This window comes from Suncus etruscus, chromosome 20, assembly GCF_024139225.1.
Source record: "Suncus etruscus isolate mSunEtr1 chromosome 20, mSunEtr1.pri.cur, whole genome shotgun sequence".
Classification (NCBI taxonomy): Eukaryota; Metazoa; Chordata; class Mammalia; order Eulipotyphla; family Soricidae; genus Suncus; species Suncus etruscus.
The window spans coordinates 19,477,688-19,493,308 of NC_064867.1; the positions used below are offsets into that span (position 1 = coordinate 19,477,688).

General features: G+C 34.5%; 1 non-coding gene across 1 annotated transcript; it reads left to right on the top strand.

Annotated features, from left to right (window-relative positions):
- The first annotated feature begins 8,059 nt into the window (after positions 1 to 8,059).
- LOC125998320 (U6 spliceosomal RNA) lies at positions 8,060 to 8,166 on the top strand. Its single transcript, XR_007491911.1, has one exon. It is a non-coding gene; the product is annotated as a U6 spliceosomal RNA (small nuclear RNA).
- Positions 8,167 to 15,621: the final 7,455 nt, after the last annotated feature.

Below are 15,621 nucleotides of genomic sequence, written 5' to 3' on the forward strand. Positions count from 1 at the left end.
GCTCATACAATAGTACAATTACAACTTTAAAGTGTCTCATTAATGGGGCCAGAGTGATTTCACTCTGTGCTTACTCTTTATGCAGCTGATCCCTGAGCACTTGTTACACCTCTAGTAGTGATCTCTTGCATACAGAGCCAGGAATATGAATATTTCAGCACTGCAGTGCATGGCTCCCAAATCAAAACTAAATATAAAGATAAAACTTTATCATTGTTTAGGTCTATTGTTCACAAATGCCCCAACTGGGACTTCTGTGTGACTTTCATTTAATTGCATAACCAAATGGTTATGTGGTTCCTGTGGCCTTGTAATGACTTATTTATACTCAAAATTAAGAACTACAACTTCAACTCACACTATTTTTTCAATATATGTTATCTCAGTAAAACATTTTGGATTTTCATTATGATCTAAGATCCAAAAGTCGCCAGTGACCTGAAAATTAAAAATATATAAGAAAAATCTGTAGGTAGCTGACTATTAGGTATAGTAGAGATCAAATCTAACTGATTGTAGCATATGGTTTTAAAATTGAATGATGGCATAACAAAAAGGATCTTAGGATCCAATGGTGTTAATGACATATTATAAACAAGAGATAATTTCATGCCAATCAATCATATGGCAGAAAAGAAAAGAAGGCTCATCACTATTAGGTTAAGTTTAAATATTTAAATTGAGAATCTCAGACAACTCTCTCTGAGTTTGTATAAGCAAGAATAAGCTTATAATTTTACCCCATAGAATAGTAATGAGAATTTCAAAGTCTCCTCCTGGCTAAATGTATTTTACATAAATACATAATGCAGAAGCTGAAGTCAAAGACAGGTATATTCTAGTGATCTTCAGAGACCAAATTATGTGGTTTGAAACCTATAAATATATACAAGATTTTCTCTTTGTTATTTCCTTCTTTACTCTTTTATTACATTCAGTTCTTTTTCCTTCCTTTTTCCTCCATCATTTTTTTTAGTGTTCAAATGACAGATGTATTGCTTTAATGACTGCAAGTTCTCTAATTTTGTGTACTCAGCAATTAAGGAAACCAAGTCAAGATTTGAGGGTTAAGTTGCTGATTCTTGCTGATGTGTGTATGGAGGGTCCTTTATTGATCCACACCTCACAGTACTCTAAGCTCTTGTGTGCATACCTCAACTACTTCCACATCTAAACTTTTAAGATCAAGACTGACTTTTCTGACCAGTAAGCATTTCAGAATCTCTTGAACGGAGTAAGAATTTCTTCGAATAAGGGAGGAAGGCAGAGAAATAGCACAGCAGGTAGGGAATTTGCCTTAAGGAGATCCAGGATTTCATCCCCAGCATCCCATATGGTTTCTGGAAACTGTCAGGCATAATTTCTGTGTGCAGATTCAGGAATAACCCCTGAATGCTGCTGTCTGTGGCCCACCACTCTCAAATAAGGAAATAGGAAACAGTCCACCCAGTGAAGTCACTAAGAATTATGTCTCTCTGTTTATATCAGTGAGTTCAATTTCCCTTAGTACCTGGCAAAATAGTTTCAAAAATTTGTAGAATTAACATTAAATCAACCATAATGAGGGAAAAAAAATTGTGCACTAGAATCCAATAATTGACTATTGGTGCCAAAAGAGGAAAAAGAGAAATTGATTTTGCTGGATGAACTAGTCTTAATTTTATTTTTAATATTTTTTCCAGAGGACACTGGAAAGTTTCTTAGACTTAGCCAAGGTCTAAAGGGCCAGATGTTTTTAGTTTTATATGATGTTTTAAAATCTAAAGAAGCACTTAAAAACATGAATATCAGAATCAAAATATTTACAAATATTCTATGCATTATTAAAATATCTGGTGGTGGTTGACATTTTTCCCCATGTTTTGAAGGTATGTTATATTAATTGTAAAGGGAAAATACTCATTGGTATATTTGTTAATATTCGTAGATAAGAAAATTGAACTCAGGTTACTTGCCTAGAATTTCAACTTATTAAAAAAGAGTCAGAAATGAAAATTGATGCTATCTTTTTGTTTCTTTCCAGGCATGTATTCTTAGTGTTATATGATGGGTTTTAATTTACTTGTTTTTAGTTTCATTTACTGAATTTTAAAATTTCAATTGCATTTATTTGACTATAGGATTATAATCAGGCTTTCTCAGTTTTTCTCTTCCCTCTTTATTTCTCCTTTATTAAATCCTTTTAAATCAGTATGTCTTGGGTAACTCATATATGTATAGGGTAGATTTTAATTTGAATAAAACTGAAAAATATCTTTTAAAAATGTTTATTATTTATTTATTTAAATGTTTGTGTCTTACCTAGCATTATCTTTTTTTTTTAATTTTTACTGTGACCAAAGTGTATTACAAATCTTTCACTGCATCATTTATGGTACATAGTGACAATGAATGAGGGGCATTCCCACCACCAGTGCTGTCCTCCCTCCACCCCTGTTCCCAGTATGCATCCCATATCTCCCTCCTCTACCCCCCAGTATGTTACCTAGCATTATCTTAGGCCTTACCTTGCTCTGCACTCAGGATCAGGGGGCCATATGGGTGCAATGGGTTGAACCTGGTCAGCGTCATACAAGAAAAAAGCCCTACCCACTGTACTCTCTCCAGCCCTCCCCCCATGACATTGTTTTAATTTTTTGTATGCATAGGTGTATGTGAGTGTGTGGGACTTTTAGCTACATCCAGCATTGATCAGGGCTTACTCCTGGCTATACATTCAAGGATATCTTCTGGTAGGGCTTTTGGGTTGATATGAAGTGCCAGGGGATCCTGCTTCAGCCACAAGCAAGGCAAGTGTCTTACCTGCTGTATTATCTCATGCACGCCATGCCTTTGTCTTAAAAGATTAATTAGAAGCTGTCATTGTAACTAATGTTTGGTATCTGATGTGCATTATAATTTAAAATTGTGTGTGCAGGGGCTGGAGAGATAGCTTGGAGGTAAGGCATTTGCCTTGCAAGCAGGAGAATGGTGGTTCGAATCCTGGCATCCCATATGGTCCCCCGAGCCTGCCAGGAGCGATTTCTGAGGGTAGAGCCAGGAGGAACCTCTGAGTGCTGCCGGGTGTGACCCCCCCTAAAAAAAAGAAACAAAAAATTTGTGTGTGCAATTTTATTGACTATCATGATTTGATGTATATTCTCTGCTTTAATAAATCTTACCGTATATTTGGGGATTAGCTTTTTTGTATTAGAACTATATACAATTTAAATATTTATTTCTCTTATTTTGAACTTTTTGTTTTCAGGATTTGGGTTGAATTCAGCATTATTGTTATATAGAGCAGGTTAGAGATGAAAAGACTCACACAAATGTACCTTGGAGGAATGGGAGAGAACCTGTGTCTTCTCAGATTTAGCTGAATGCATTTTCTACTACTCACTGTGATTTACTGCTGGAGTTTTCCTTGACTATTTGGGAGCTTTGCATATTTCCCATATGAGGTCCTCACTAAGCATATGAAAGTTGTAGTTTGTATCAAAATCTCATGCTGGGGAGGTTACCACATAGCTGCAAAGACAAATAGAAATAATACTGAGCACTGAGAGGGATGAGGAAAATCAGTAGGTGGAGGAAAGAATACAAAATTTCATTAGAGAAGTCAAGATGATATATGTGTGGAAATTTCTCAGTTACTTCCTATCTCATGTCTTTTAATTCCTGCTCTGCTTTTACAACCTCCTGGTTCCTGTAATGATATCCTGAATGTTCATTTACATGGAAATGGCACAGTGGTTTCTAGTTTTACATTTTAAAATTCGCCATGGCAGATTACAAGTATGGCAATGTATTTTTCATCTGTTTCCCTTTCCCACAGAATGCCAGAAATATTTGAAATGTGATAAGTTCCTATTGGCTTAGGTCATGGTTGAAAAAATCGGAAAGATAAGTTTACACAATAGTGTATAGTGGAAAACAAAACCAAAAAATCCTCTTAAATGTATTCTGCAAATGTATTACAAGTTTGCTCCAGGCAAAGTTAATGCAACTGTGTAAACATACTACTTTGATATATAACCATTTATATACATTTCAGTTTTCGTTTTAAATTAATTTTCTTTCAAAAAATCTTTTAAAATGTTTAACTTAAACTTTTTGTTGTCAAACAATTAGGGAAAAAGCACAGTCCTACAAATATATTTTATCTATTTATTTTGAGGATATATGAGGTTTGTGTCATACCCAGTAATACTCTGGAATTACTCCTAATTAAGTGGAAAACATCACTGTTAGTGGTGCTCCAAGAGATTATACATGGTCTGGATTGAACTTGGATTGTCCACATACAAGATATGGACCTTAACCTGAGTACCTTCTAGCCCAACAATCCATTATTAATTTAAAAATATTTTATTTGTCATTTTCAAAGATAATATTATTTATCAGGATTCTCCAAGGAAAAAAAAGAACTGATAAACTTAGTGTAGGGAAAGTTAATCAGACATTCTCATGATGTAGGTTCAGTGAATCAGAAGACATTTCCCAAGACCATCCTGCTTACACAGTAAGGGGCAAACTTCCGAGAAATCATGTTTCCTAATATGTGGCATCTCAATGTCCACAAATAAAAAAAAAATAAATGAAGGAATGACTGTATGAATAAATGAATGAAAATTGGCATATTCTAAGGGTAAGAGAGTGAGAATATCTAATGCATTTGAATTTTCCCACCAGTGAAACAACACAGAGGGTAGATGCCCAGACTTGGGAACAAAGACAGAAAAATTTTTATTGACAAGCCTCAATAAAAACCAGGGTGACATTATTAGGATACTACCCCCAGTCTAGAATAAATAAATCAAATTTCTAAGGTAAATATTTCTACCACCTTTTCTATATGTGTCTGTAATACATTATTTCTTTCCCTTTCTGAATAAAATAATCGCTGTTTTGAGTGGATATTTTCTCAGAGATTAGGATTTATACTTAACACTGTTATTTTTCTGGGTTACTTTTTCAGTTTTCCAGTAACAAAAGTACACACACACACACACACACACACACACACACACACATTTATTACAAGAGTTGGTTGACTTGATTTTGGAAGCTGAGAAATCCCACTGTCAGCATTTGCTCTTGAGACCAAAAAATATTACCTTAGTATGTAGTTAAGGGAACTGAGCTGTTGCAAATTCTAATCTATGTCCTGACGATTTGAGTGTCAAACCAAAGAAGACAGTTCCATGTTTACGCTTACATGTGAACTGAACTTTCCTCTGACTTTTTATTCTAATTGGAAACTACTTTAGTTTGAAAGATTACCCCCTACCTTGGAAATGGCTACTTGCTCAACTCACAAATGCAAATGCTGATCTAATTTTGAAATATTTTTCCAGACATAGTCGTTGCATTTAATCAATGGTTCCCATGACCCAGTCAAAGTGATACATAAAATTAGCCATTGTGATAGTTGCTATAAATTTTACTTTTTGTTTTCAAACATTCAATGAAAATGCTCACCATAACTATTATTTTGAAGTTCCACAATGATTTGAATTAGCTCTTAACTTTTTCTTGCTCCCCTAGGTATAAATATCAAAGCACACTTGCATATAAATTGTATTTGCTTCTTTTACATCTTAACAGGTCCCTTATGGAAAATTCCCAGAGTTTGTGGGTTACCTAGACTCATTAGTACAAAGAAGGAAAATAAGGTTGATATTTTCCCATTAGGCTACCTTCACCTTGGTGCTTCCTATGCCTTTAGAAGTTCTAGAATACAATTAGTAAGTGATGCACATTTAGAAACTACATATACTTTCAATCTGACAGCAAGATAAAGCAAGATTGTTCATACTACTATGCTTTTGTTAGCTGAGTACTTTTTACTCTAGTCAAGGTGGATTAGGGGCTGATAAGAATATGGGCAAAGCCAAGGAGAGTGTGACCATCCGGGCATCCAGAGATAATAGATCATACAGAGCAGAAATGTAAAATTTTCCCAGTCAGTAGTAAATGGCAGAATTAAAATTCCATTTATATTTCACTGCAGGTAAAAATACAGCCTATATGATGCAGACTCTGGAAACAACCAAGATGCCCTTCAACAGACGAATGGCTAAAGAAACTGTGGTACATATACACAATGGAATATTATGCAGCTGTCAGGAGAGATGAAGTCATGAAATTTTCCTATACATGGATGTACACGGAATCTATTATGCTGAGTGAAATAAGTCAGAGAGCGAGAGAAAAACGCAGAATGGTCTCACTCATCTATGGGTTTTAAGAAAAATGAAAGACATTCTTGCAATAATAATTTTCAGACACAAAAGAGAAAAGAGCTGGAAGTTCCAGCTCACCTTAGGAAGCTCACCACAAAGAGTGATGAGTTTAGTTAGAGAAATAACTACATTTTGAACTGACCTAATAATGAGAATGTATGAGGGAAATGGAAAGCCTGTCTAGGGTACAGGTGGGGGTCGGGTGGGGAGGAGGGAGATTTGGGACATCGGTGATGGGAATGTTGCACTGGTGATGGGTGGTGTTCTTTACAGGACTGAAACCCAAACACAATCATGTATGTAATCAAGGTGTTTAAATAAAAAAAATTTAGGATTAATATGATGAGTTAAGTATTTCTAAATTTTTTGCTTACTTATTCCTAAGGCCAATTTACATTTAAGCTACATATCAGTAAATCAACATTAATGATATTTCTGTACAAATATAGTGAGTTGTAGACTGTGAATTTTGCTCTCTTTTTTAAATAGGAATAAAGGTTTACCATTGGGTAACTTTTCAGAAAAAGTGTACTATATTCCTCATCATTACTATTTTTGAAAATTTCCACTGACAAGAGATGGCTTGATGCTGGTATTGAAACTCTTTTTATGCCAAAACCCTTACATTATTTTGCATTGAAAATGTAAATATAGGAAACGATACTTTGAATTTTGCCATTAAAAAGAGTGGTGGGCAGCAGTATTTCTATTAAAGCTTGTTGAAACATATACAACAGATTTTATCCTTTAGCTAAGTGATAAGACTCCCGGTTTCTATTTAGGAAAAAAAAATTACCTTGTTTTTAACCTGCTAACAATCAGATTGTCTGTATCTGTGTTTCTTTCAGGATTTCTGATAACTCTATATGGGTCTCCAGTTCTGACTATGGACTAGGTTTTGCTTTTCTTTTTAGATTGATTCTTTCAGATGATAAAATTGACCTTTGCTACACTACATAATAATCACAAGAGAAACTAGATAGAAAGACTATATGTTTAAGTACATATTCTGGTCTCTGTTTGCAGCAAACCTACTAATGGCCCCACAGACAAAAACAAATCAAGAAGTGTAGAAAGGGACTTTATAATGAAATTTTCACTTTTTAAATTTTAGAATAATTCAAACCCTTTCCAAACTATCGTGGAATCCACTCATACTATTGATTGTCATTTTTAAAAGTAAAAACAGATGAAGACAAGCACAAATTAACATATTGATTTTCACTTTACAACTTAACCCGAAAATTAATTTCCTGAACATTTTTGTCACTTCCAGTTATTCACTCTTAATATTTTAAAACAACTATTAAATAATGCTAGTTTATTCTAAACTAAAAGAGCATGAGAAAATTAGGTTAACAGGAAAGGGAAGACTAAAATAATTAAGTTAAAATTTATTATTCACTTCAATCGAAAATGTAGTCATGTCTTTCCAGATCTTAACCAATTTCTTCCCCTCACAATTACCACAAACACAACTCTGTTAGCAAATGAGAGAGATTATTATATTTCATCAAAGAAACATATAAGCCTATTAGCCTATCTTGTAAGAAGAAAATTTTATTCTGTTTATAACTGAAATAAATATTTTTGTTGTATGATTATGTCATTATTTTAAAATAGGTTTAAATAAGTCTATTAGGCTATCTCATAAGAAGAAAATTTTATTCTGTTTATAACTTAACTAAGTACTGTTTTTATTGCATCATTATTAGCCATTGTTTTATAACATAATTTATTAAAAATCGGAATTGTCCATATGATAACTACTTACAAGACAGAAATTTCAAAATATACATTATATTATGCTAATCTCAAAACTCCTTATATTCGTGCTCACTCTGGCAGCACATATACTAAAATTGGAACGGTACAGAGAAGATTAGCATGGCCCCTGCACAAGGATGACAAGCAAATTCGTGAAGTGTTCCATATTTAAAAAAAAAAAAAACCTCTTTATATTTATTGTTTCATAAAAATTTAAATCAGTTACTAATATAATTCTTTGTTTTTGTTTTCTCATCTTCAAAGTAAAATATGTATTGTTGAATTAAATATTAATTATAAAGTCCTTGATAGTGGAATGGATGGTGATGGGGTGGAGGGATAGTGAAGCCTTTCTCTGCTGACCAGGGCCATGTGCCTGCAACTCCCCTCAGCTGGCGACTCAGGCTGGCACGAAGGAAATGATACACAGGCAGTCAGCTTTCAGGAGACATCAACTTTATGAAGGCCCAAGCCACCATGTGTGGCTTCTAAGCTTTTTAAACCTTTTAAGCCTGCTCCATAAGTAGCCCTGCTTTCAAACCTGTATCTACCAGCCACTTCTCTTGCTGAATCCTTTCTCAATCCTCTTCCTGAATCTCTCCCCAAATTTATCCTCCTGGTGAGCAAATCAGGAAGCCAAACACCCCTCTCAGATGTGGGTAGATCTGCCTCTAAAGGTGAGCAAAACAGGAAGTTGGGAGAAGGGAGTAACATGTATCTCCTAGCTTCTTTCTCATATTGTGACTGATTTATTTCTTTTTCTGTCTCCCTCTCATAGTGTGATTAACCTGAGTTTATTCTGTAACACAATAATTAAAAGAAATGTTTCACAAAGTTGTAAATAGCTCCCAACTGTCCTATTTCATGTTGTCCTCCCTTGATCTTCAGTAGACTTTTGAACAAATGTGGAGGCTATCTGTGTTCTTAAAAATATATACCTTTCATTATGAAAATGGTACTGGATTTTATTCCTTTTCCTACTTAATTATCACATCATTCAAAATGCTAGGTGTTGCATTAAATAATTAACGATGGGGCTGGATGGCGGTGGATTTCTCTTCGTGCCATTCCAGTTCACGTGGCTTTGCAACCTCCATGCAGTTGGCGAGTCCCAGGCCCAGGTGAAATCACTCACTCACAGTCAGGCGCCAGGAAGAAACAACTTTATTCAAGCCCTAGCCACCACGTGTGTGTGGCCTATTCATAACCTTTCAAGCACAGCAATATTTTGCTAGCCCTGCATCTTATTTCCTGTTAGCCATCTTCCCTTTGGGCTCCATGCTGGTCAAAGACCAGAACACAGAAACCCAGAAGCCAAAGCGCACAGCAGCGCAGAAAGGGCCAAGAGCCAAAAGGGCCGAATTCCCTTGGTCCAAGCCTTATCTAACATTTTCCAGACCCCTCCCAGGAATGGGAGGGTCTTGCAGGTAAGGTTACACCTACTATCCGGTTCCCAAGACCCCTCCCAGAAATGGGTGGGTCTCAGGGTCTCAAATAGGTACACCCACAGCTAGGCATTTTTCTTCATTCATCAAGCTCAGGGTTCTTGTGTTATGTAGACACTGGTGTTTATTAGTTATTGTTTCCTTCATTTGTGTTACTTGAGTTAAATATCAAGTTTAGAAGCAAACAAATGTTATGTTGTGGTTGCTATATATTTTATGAACATGCTGAATTAAGAAATCCTTTATATCTAGCATTAAATAAAATTACAAATCACATTATCAATTTCCAGTTCATCCTAATACATTTATTGATTTACTTACAGCTTTACCATGAGTTTGTTCACACATTCTTTTTTTGTTTGTTTGTTTTGTATTTTGGGCCACATCTGATGATGCTCAAGGGTCACTCCTCTCTATGTGCTCAGAAATTGCTCCTGGCTTGGGGACCATATGGGACACCAGGGATAGAACACAGGTCTATCCTGGGTCAGCCACGTGTCAAGGCAAACACCCTACTGCTGTGCTGTCGCTCCGGCCCCATGTGCACATGTTCTTAAAGAGTTTCTGAAGAAGCTACATCTATGTATACATATGTAATTTTAGGAATATTTGAAATTACATAAGAACTATGCATATAAAATAAACAAAACCTTCATTTAACTTTTAAAGTAGCAATTAGACAATGTTCAATTGTTTATTAGTATTTTTCATATAAAATTTCCCCTGATTTTGAATTCTCACTGTAGCATAAAGCTGGCTTAAATTTTCTTGGTGATTTTTCTAAAAGCTTTCTACTCCACCAATGCCTTCCTAGCATAACAATGACGTAAGTACAACTCATTACTATTTACTACATCTAAATTCTATTATATCATAGAACTCAGAAGACAGAAGCATTTGCATTTGTCACCAAATGGCTTGCCCTGAGATTATTTTTGGTATCTCATTGTCTTACTCTTATATAAATTTTAAATTATTTTGTGTAAATTAAAAGATAGTTATATAATTTACTTTATAATATTCAAAATTTGATTAACCACGGGTAGAAAAAAATTCTGACTAATTAAAGCAGAATTTCCTTTATTTAAACAGGAAGGAACTTTCAGGGTGTTTCAGATTTAGGAAAAATCTCTTGTGCAAACTCCTACTATTTTGCTTGTTTTATAAACATCAAACAAAACTGAGATTCGACTAAAACTAAAAAAATACTTTAAGAATTGGAATTTTTCAAGAGATGCACATACTATTAGCCAATGATAGTTATTTATAAATTGTAAAACAAATATGCTAATTTAACTTACAGGTTTAAAATATTCAAAAAGCAGGCAGCCTGTAATTTTTATGGACACTTCAGCAAATCATCAGATTCTCCTGTTCTTTTTCTTCCTATTCTGTCATCTATTTATTTGGCCTCCATCTTTAAATTTGCCTTAAAAAAGTCTGGTATAATAATAAAAATTCCATTCAGGAGTTATGGGTGGGATTGAACAAGCCCACTACATTTGTTGTTTCTCTTTTAAGGATTTTTCTTACTCATTCCCCTGTTCCTCCAATACTCTCTCTTCAATGCTGCTGGGCAATCTACTATTACAACAAAAACTGAAAGGTCTCTGGGAGTTCATGAACATAAATTTCTTTTCCTAGAGCAAATGTCAAGATAAAACCTCTATAGAAAAGTATAGAAAACTCAGATTACAGAATAGTCTAAATTCTTAGCACAGTTGTAAACTTACTCCATCATACTATCTCTTAGTGATAGAATTAAGAATTCTTAATTCTTCTTGGAATTAAGAATACAGACTTTATATCAACGTTTTTTCTCTATCATAATTCATCATGGTATTGGAAATAAAATGAATTCAAGTAGATGAACTAATTGATACATTTATGAATACTTTAGAAGACAGAGGACAGAAAAGTAGAATTCTGTCCATTGGAATGTTGGATAGAAATGGTATTTCTATATAAAATGCTTTTAACATTTTATGCTTATTTGGGTTACAAATGAATTATGGGTAAGAGATATGAGACAAAGAAGGTAAAGTGCTTGACTCTAACCCAGGTTTGATCTTTTGCAATTCATATGAAACACTGATCCTGCCAAGAATGATCTCTAACCAAACTTGTGGTCTCTAAGACAAATAAATAAATAAATAAATATGTAAGTGGATTGTAGGTGTTAGTGAGAAATAAATGCCCAGTTCTAAATCATGTATATATGTTATTTTTACAAGATCAATACTCATTCATACATATCAAACTCTTCAATACTTAGAAAGACAAAATAGCTACCAACTTTTATTCATGTTCACTATTAATTTATACTTATGCAAATATGTAAACCTAGTTTCCTCTTAAAAACATTTCATAAGTTTTTTATAACTGAGATCTCAAAATTTCTATTTTGAAATACAAAATGAAATGGATAAATAAAACTTCTATTTTAATATTTTAGAAATCTTTTTGTCTCAATTATTGTAAAAGCAATTATTTAGATAGTTCCCCTTGATTTCCATTTCAAACAGTGCATTAATCAATGAAATTAAATCAACTGTTAAGTTCTTGATTATTTTGTCATTTCTTTTTAAGTTAAACTACTCCGACTCATAGCCATGTATTCATGTTATTATTTTATGAACCTTTCATTCTCTAGTAATTTTAATTATTCTCAATGCATATGCTCATTGAGGGTCTTCTTGGCAAGACATAATTAGAAATGATAAATTTTATATTTTTATATGGGGCAAATTTTGTATGCATGAAAGTACACCTAAATTTGGCACATAAGGGATAACGTAATTGTCTCCTTCAAGCATATGCAGTTCTAAATAACTTGCACTTGAAGAAAAGATTCCAAAATAAATCCAAACCTTCTCACTTAGTTGAATCCTTCGCTGTGAGGAATGCCATAAGCCTGCCTCATGCCTTTGATGCAGTAACCTTATGCCTTGTCAAATATTGCTGAAAATAGATCAACTGCTGATGAAGCCTTGGAACTGACTTGATAATGTGTAGAACCTCAGATTATAGTGACCTTTCTTGGATAATCATCTGTCTCCTTAATTTGTCGGTAAGCTTTGCTCAAAGATTCAAATTTCTTTAATAGCTTTGTATGTCATGCAAATTATTAGCTAGTTTTAAAAGTTCAAGTTGCTTCAAAATAAATGAAATTAAATGTGGGCATACAAAGAACTTAATTGGCAAAAGCATGGCAGGGATATTTTCATTTCTGATAACAAATGCTCTATATTTTTTCTTTTCTATTTGTTGGAAAATTATTTTATTAGGAAAGTCTATAAAAAGGGAAATGGGAAAAAGAATGAAATTCATGTAGTTAATATTGGGTAACATGAAACTTAAGAAATTATATAAAATTTAGGAAATTATATGAGTGAGATTTGCCCACAAAATGTAGTCTTCCTATTCTGTTGAGGTAACCAGTTTAATTCTCTTCAGATAATTTTTCTTTGCTTGTACTTGTCACTTATGACTGGAAGAACCTCTGGATTTGACTCCTTACCCCACCCATTCTTCATCCATGGGGGTGATCTTTCTCTTCCCAATAATACATCAGGTCTCAGAAAGAAGCTGCTTGCGGTTTCGGTTTCCACACCTTGTCTATCTGCCTGCTGGTGTCTTTTGCTAGTGAACGGAAAGCTTGTGGTGGAAATTTCCCGAACCTGTTTTATTCTTTCCATTCTCGTGTGGATTATTTCCTGTGTCGGCATTTGCTTCCAGAATGGCACTCGCCAAATTCTTTCACAAATGGGGTATGAGGCTTCCAGTTCACCTTTTAAAGCTGTAATATCAATAGAGAACTAGTTAATACTTCTTTTCTCTTGTTCTAATTTTTATATTCCCATTCTTGGAAGTATTTATAAGTAGTATAGATAAGTCCCCTTATTATTCATTTAACAGCAGCTGACAATAGCTTTCTGTTTTGCTTACCTGAGCCTGTCACCCTGTATCAGTCACTCCTGTTAGCCCATCAAACACAATCATTTAACCAGACATCACATCGGCAAGTCAGTCAAAATAAAAGATCTTTCTAATGTAGAGGAAATCAACTCTTGAAGTAATTGATTTATGAAGGAGAAAGCATCTCTCCCAAGAGCAAAAGAATAATAAAGGGCATAATCTATCAGATGAGAAATGACTCATGAGGAGGTTTCATGTTATATGAAGTAATTGAAATTAGTAATTAGTTAATATTCTTAGTATCCTTCTTTGGAAGCCTGAAGTTATAATGGATATAGATTTAATGCTTGTGAATTAGTTTGTCACAGGTCAAAAACAAAGACCTGTATTCTTATTCTTTATCTTGAAGCATTGTATATTGTACATGACCACAACTGAGACTTTCTTTAAAGTCAGATAATTAAAAATTTTACTGGGAAGATAATTGTGAAAAAGTTAGTTGTCATTAGAGGATATATATTTGAAAGTTCCAAATACTTAATTTTCTATCTCAAAAGGAAAGCAAATTGACAATTCCAATTGTTGCATATGACTAACATTGAGTAGTTAATAGAGACCTTCAAATGATATATTTTTGGTAGCAAACCCAGAGGGAGTACTGAGAACTTACTTGTGGTTCTGTGCTCAAGGATCACACCTGATGAGGTTTGGTAGTATCATAAGGAGTAGTGGGGATGGAACTTGAGTTGGTCACCTGCAAGGCAAGTGTATCACTAGCTGTATTATTATCCCAGTCTTCCATAGTATATTTTAGGAAGTCTTCCTAACTCTGTGTCAATCAGAAGACCCGGAACATTCCTACAATGAACTTTCCTATTAGATCAATCATTGAGATTATAACTAGAAAATTCCTTTCGACTTCAAATGATGCATAAAAAATTTAGAGTGTTCAGAAAAACCTAGAAGCACAAAGATTTTTAATTTTGTCTTTAGTTTAAATAATCTAAATAAACAATTTGATTATATTTTTGGATCTTTCTTGCTCATATTCACTTTTAACTTTCTCTTTCTCTCACCTATTTATACTTTTATTTTGTACCTTGCCCCTTTTCTTTTCACTTAACATTATATTTTGCACTTTTTTTTAATTTTTTATTTGTAATTATGAGAACAAGGATGCAAAGAAAGAGGACAAGGTAAAGTTACAGTGGAAGGACAATACATAACATAATTCTCAGAAGTCCCCTTGCTGATATCCCAACTTTGAAATTTCATCCAAAGAACATTAAGATTGTAACACACTATAATATTTCTTAACAGCACACAAGGCAATCTAAAGCCATAAAACTTACATAACTCCTTAAACATTACAGGCATAGCATTTTTTTTTTACATTTCCATATTCATGCATATTAGCTTAAGTTGACCTCAAATCTTAACTGGGTTCTTTTTAAGGATTAGAGTCAAAGGAGCACAGCAAAAATGGTGTTAGAGTGGCAATTGTTGTTTGTATAGGCCCACCAAAATATGAGGGACATGGAAAGAAATAACCTTGGCCTAAATACAAAAAGACCCGACCCCTGAAGGTTCCTGGCACAAGACCAACTCTAGGCTCCAGGCAAGCTAGATTGTCCAATCCAAGACATTGTCTGTAGTGCCAACACACTTATATTTTTCACACAGTCTCTGTTGTTGGTATCAAGCTTCTGTATTTAAGATCCTGGAATCTGTATATCCAACATTGAAGTCAGGATGTGGAGCGTCCTCTGGTTTCACCTTACAATCAAAGGGCAATGCAGGGAGCCCTGTCCTGTAAGCAAATCGTTGTTGTTGTTAAGTCTTCTCAGTGTTAATGGAAGTCTCTTTTGAGCAGGACAATGTCTGAGCAGTGTAGAGTCTTCCTTGGTAGAGGATTGCTTCCAGGTGATGCTATAGACCAGCCTGGATGTTTTGTGGATGGCTTCCCTGGTTCAGGGGAATGTCCTTTCTTCTGAGGTCTGTGCCAGGTTATATTTTGCACTTTTATGTACATTACTATGCACTTTTTAAAAATCACATTTTTTTTTGTTTTTGTTTTTCGGGCCACACTCGTTTGATGTTTAGGGGCTACTCCTGGCTAAGCGCTCAGAAATTGCCCCTGGCTTTGGGGGACCATATGGGACCTTGGGGGGCGGGTGGAGCAAACCGCGGTCCTTCCTTGGCTAGCACTTGCAAGACAGACGCCTTACCTCTAGCGCCACCTCCCCGGACCCTAAAATCACATT